Below are 6,000 nucleotides of genomic sequence, written 5' to 3'. Positions count from 1 at the left end.
AAAAAACATATATGCATATACAGACACTGGTATTCATGTACAATATAATGAGGTAGTACACACGATTGTTGGTTGGGCAGGGAGGTTGGGTTTTGGGGAAAGCAGGGTTGAATCTACCTTCCCACCATATGATAGTCAAACTGTTCAGAGCTGCGCGGATCAAGCACCCACATGATCCACACTGCTCTGAGCAGCGCAGATTGCTAGAGGTCAGGAAAATAAGTCTCAGGCTCTAAATATCCCACAATGCACCACGTGATGTGTGCAGTGCATTTGGGGAATCCCCGGGGTAAAAAGTTGTGCTTGCAGCAGAGGCAGCACCGGGATTGAGAGCGATCCTGATGCTGCACACGAGCAGCCCAACCAAGGCTGGGCTGCCCTAGACTGGGCTGAGCTGCTCATGTGCATAGCCTTATTGTGTGAATAATCTAGTGCTGTATAAAGCAGGGATTCTCAACGCTGGGTCCCCAGATGTTATTGGACTTCAGCTCCCATAATCCCCAGCCCCAGTGGCCTTTGGTTGGGGATTATGGGAGTTGAAGTCCAAGAACATCTGGGGACCCAGTGTTGAGAACTCCTGGTATAAAGCATTCTGCAGTCACAAGCAGGGCTGTCCTTAGGGCATGGCAAGCAGGGAGACCACCCAGGGCTCTGCCCTTTGAACCCATTAGAACTAACTAGAAGATGGCCCTGTGCTGGCTGATTTGCCCTGGGCCCTGCACCCTGCTAGGGCTCTCTAAGGACAGCCCTGATCACAAGCAACAAGTCTGTCATTACTCCATACTCTCCTAAGCACTGTCTTCAGTTAGAAAGATATATGTACAATAAGTTCATTGGCTGATGAACTGTTTAGAATGGGATGCAATTGCATAATCCGGAGGAAAAGAAACAAAGAGGGTCTTTGGTTTGACAAAATCCAATGCAAATCATCCATAACTAACAAAACACAGAAGTTCAAAAGCAGACTTTCCCACTGTTTGATTCATACAGGGATAATTTATCCAGGAAAGGGGCACTACAGACACATAAGTCACGTCCCACACAATGTACTCAGCTGTGAGTTCAGGATTTTCTTGAGCAGCAAATATTCACTCAATAGCATTTGAAGTGACTAACAGCTAGGGTAGTTAACTAATTTCTCCTGCAAGAAAAGCGAGAGGAAAAAACTTAAAGCTCCACCTTTTAAGGTCACTGCCCTTTATGTTTTGTCCTTATGCCAAAATAACTAGACTATAAAAATGTACTCATAAGCCAGGAAGGAAATCCCTTCCTGGGAGAGAGGTTTCAGGCTGCCTCCTGGTACAGGATAATGGGGATGAAGAAGGGGAGCCAATTCTGGATTTTGTGCTTACTCTGCAGTTGCTACACGAGCAAAACACTAGTGCAGATAGGTAAGGAAAATCTATCATTCTTTATTCAGATGCTTTTAAAAGGATAGATTCGAGCTATATATCTCCTAGCTATGTAAGCAACACATAAAGCCACATCTAAGCATTAGCCAGTTCCACTGCTTTCAGTGGGAGAAATTGAAGCACAATCTGTAGCTCTTTCACTGATATGAATGGAATAGAAAAGTGCCTGCCTGTGGTTCAGCCATGCCCTAACATTTCAGCTGCATTTAAATATTGTTCCACTGTTAAAGGCTGCTTCTCACACAATGATTTGTATATTGGAAGAGACAGTAATAAAATCTGCATCTTTTGCTCAGGACACAAGAATGATTTATTTGCTTCTTGTCCTTTTAAGCAGGAGGGATGTGCACGGAACTGGTGGGGGCTGGTTCAAAGGTGGCAGGGATAACTTTAAGGGTGGGGGAGGGTGCACTTACCCCTCCCCCCCACACACTGCGTTTCCCACACCAGCGCTCACTGGAAAACTGGTCCGGTGGGGTGGCAGCATACCTCCCTGCTGCCCGATCCGCTCCTCGGATTGGAAGTGACTGGAAGTAGCATGTGCGCGCGTCAGTGAATGCACATGCATGTTGCAAGTGCACCAGATGTACGCACGAGCAAGCATGACATGTACATGAGCACGACATGTGCATGAACGAGCATGACATGTGCACGTACAAGCATGACATGCATGCACATGTGCCCTGACGTGCGCATATGCACGCACTATGTCTGGTCACTTCCAGTCCAAAGAACAGACGGGGTGGCAGGGAGGTACACTGCCTCCCCACCGGATTGGTTTTTCAGCGAGCACTGGTGGGGAAAATGCGGCAGGAGAGGTAAGTGTACCCTCCCCTGCCCTTAAAGTTATCCCCCTGCCTTTGAACTCTCCAAACTGCCCAGTGTCCGAACTGTTCATGCACATCCCTATTAAGCAGTGGCCCAGCCTTTCCTAGTAACCACTTCCATGCATTTTAAAAGGACACGCACTAAATAATATACACATGCACCTTTCACAGTTTACCCAGAACATGTGTATTTTGTCCTTGGGTATCCTCTGTCTAACCTTTGAGTCCTTGGTGGACACAAACTCTACAAATTGGTGGTATAGTTGGTAATATACAAAATGTTGGCTTCCTCTTATTTTGTCATCTTTATTTTTCTTTTATAGAACAAAGTCACATATTTACTCCACTAAATGCATATAGAGAATAAAGTACTATTAGCAAAGAATTTATCATTATAATACAAGCTAAAGAAAGTCTGTCTCTACAAATTTGCCTTCTTGCAGTCTATGGTTTTTTATATTAATACAATTACTTAGTTTGGCCATTGATGCAGTATTTCATATTGTATGTGCCCCTTCATCCTTTTCATTCTCTGACAAGTGCATTGGGGAAAATGAAAATACCACTTGACTTTTCAGGAAGCCAAGTAGTCAATATCCTCTACCGACATTCCCGCTCGGCATATTTAAAAATGATATATTTTCAAAGTTTATTTATAGTTAGAGCTGCATGAAATATTCTCCATCTTTGATTTTTGTGTTGAAACAAAGAAGTTTGATGGCGTGGTAATTTTGCCAAAAAATGTATTTAGTGCAGATATTCATCTTTTATTGATCTGGTTTGGCATTGGTGTCAAAAAAAAAAAAGAAAAAGAAAAAAGAGGGTGGGGGGATTCTCAAAGGTGGTGATAGATGGTTAACACATGGTTTATTCGATATTGCCTGGCACATTTTAAGTGTGAGATGCTTTTCTTCAGAGGCTTGTCTATTCTCATATCTTTCGGGGATAATACAGGAATATTTGTGTCTTGGTGCTGTGTCAGTTTTCTCCTCCCCCCACCCTTTTGGCATCAGTGGCTAAAATACAGCACAGTGCACCACTCATAGAAAAGGGACCCATGCATGGGGCTTCCACCCAAGCCAAGAGCCCATCACAGTGAGCTGTGGCGGGGCCTGTTATGTGTACACTAAGGTGTTATAATTGCTGCTGCACTGTCATCTCCATTGGGAATAATGGTGGTAGTGGTGTAGCTGCAAATATGTACATCTTAATGTGACCACAGCAGCCCCCGCTACCACTCACAGCCAGGATAGTGGAAGCCCCCCCCCCCACGTCCCTCTTTCATAAGTGGCATGTTGTGCTCAGCCATTGTTTGCCCTGATTGCTGAATCCTTCTCCCTCCCCTTCCTGTATTAGTCACAGTGGTGATCCCACACTATTTGAGATCTCTTTGGGCTGGTTGAAATGATATGGCCAGCAGCACGCATGAAAAAGAAGGTGGCACACCAAGAGCATGCCCATTGAGATGTCCTTCACAGATGGCCTGATATCCTCGTGGTGCATCCTTTGATCATGTGTGGGGGCTTTCTATCCAAATGGCCCCTAAACATGCTCCCCAAGTCCTTGTTTAAACATGGGATGACATCAGGATGCTACATAGTCAATTAGATTGGGCTGTATGTTTACATCACTGAGGGCAATTGAAAATGAGGACAGTGAGGATCATTTAAGAGCATGGTCTGCACTCCCAGCAATGTTTTTGCTGTCTAGGGGGAAAGTAAGTTTGGGACAGCCTCCCCCCAGCCCCACCATCTGTGCGCTCACCCACCTGCATGGTCATGTGAATACACTTAGTTTTTGATTGTGTGAATGACCTCAATGTTGATTTTTTATTGTGTATTTTTGTTGTTGGCTGCTTTGAGTGCTTTTGGGAGGATTTAGCAGAATATAATACATTTCAACAAACAAACAAATAAATTCCTGGGGAAACCCATTTCTACAAAGACTCCCTGACATTTTAGCTTCCTTTATAAGTCAAAAGAAACCTTCAGCAAAGGCTTCCCAATTCCTTGTATTGAATATTTCATAACATTTCACAGTTCACTGAATAGGAAAGAACTAATTTTGATTTAGACTGTGATATCCTGCTTTGCTGGCATTTCCTAGAAGTGCCACATCAGGAAGCAATGTCCCTTATTCCCCCAGCCCAGCTTTGCTCCATTTTGCCAATTTGCAAAGAACTTAACACCACAGCAGTTCTCTAATTACAATATGAAATATTAATTGAAACAGAATCTTCCTACCTCAAAACAGCAGTTTATGAAGCATGTTTATTGGTTGTATTTTGCTTTCTATTTGAAACCCATTAGGATTAATCCAAAACATAAATGTTTAAATCTGATTGAACTAACAATGCAATCCTATACATAGGGTGCATTCGGACATAGCATGAAGCCTTGGGTAGATGAAACTATGGTTAATCCATGAAACCAGGAATCATCCCACAGACAGTTGTTCAATGCGGGCTTTCTCCAATGTAGTCCAGTGCTATGGACGCGGAATCTCTGTTGCATGGAGAGGTGCAGAGACAGAGGAGCGTGGGGCAGCAGTTCCAAGACGTGGCCAGCAAGAAACATTGGCCAGCATAGAGCTGACCCATTTCTGGGCTACTCTAAGCTGCCCTCTCTATGGCTTCAGTAGAAGCCAAAGCACAAAACCCAGGTTACGGCAGCGGCAGAATTCAAACAAAACAATGGCCCTTGGGAACCCGAGGTTTCAGCAGCGAAACTCACTGCAAACCAAAGGTTCAAATTCACATTTGGGGTTGAAAATTGAGCTGCGGTTGGGTGACGAAACTGTAGTTTCAGCATTCAGAGAACCACAGACTCAAAGCTCTGGCATGTTTGCCTCTGGTTTGGCATCATGCCCTAAGGCAGCCATAGAGTATTTACTTCAAAGTGAAGTCCCAGTATGTTCAAAGAGACTTACTCCCAGATAAGTGTGCATAGGATTCTATGCACACTTACTTGGGAGTCAAACGTATTGAATACAATGGGCCTTATTTTGGGATTAACATGCATTGGACTAACCTGTAAGTCACACTTAACACACTTTTCCCAATGAAAACCAATCTTATTGAACCAGCTAAGGTCCATACACATGCAGAAGCAGTCTTCCACATGGGTAACCCTCAGTGGGTGAGGTGCCACATATACAAACAAGTGTTTTGTACACAATTCCTAGCCTGATTGATTTGCTGGATCCTTCTGCTGAAGTTCTGGTCAGAAAATCAGTTATAGTATCGACCAGCTGTTCAGGAAAGGGAAGATTCTGTATTTCCCCCCCATCTCCATCATATTCCTGAGCTGCTCATCAGTCCTGTTAATGATTATTTGCTCAGAACTATAGATGCTCAGTCTCAGCAGCTCTACATGCATGTAGCTGGATCAGGGCAACTTAGTTTTCTTTGATTGAATTCATCATGTGTAGATTGGTTCCACAGATTTCATTCAGTTCCTTAGCCAGCTCAGAGTTGGTTCTTCCAATGGGACACTGGAGACCGATTTGCACAAAAATGTTGTGCATGCAAGTGATTTACTCACATGAGCAGGGTAATAAGAGAGGAGTGGTTATACCAGTCTGCCTGCTCCTTCATATTAACTAAAAAATTGCAATAATTTTTCATCACACAGAAGGAAGCAAATGATCTCATGTGTCTCCCACACTGCTCATGTGAATAAATAGTTTATTGTCTTGACCTGGTCTCCCATTGGGACCTGTGAGGTGAGGTGAGGTGAAGCCAAGTCAGTCCAGTCCAGTCT

Source organism: Hemicordylus capensis, chromosome 1, assembly GCF_027244095.1.
Source record: "Hemicordylus capensis ecotype Gifberg chromosome 1, rHemCap1.1.pri, whole genome shotgun sequence".
NCBI classification, from domain to species: Eukaryota; Metazoa; Chordata; class Lepidosauria; order Squamata; family Cordylidae; genus Hemicordylus; species Hemicordylus capensis.
This window is presented reverse-complemented; position numbering follows the sequence as displayed.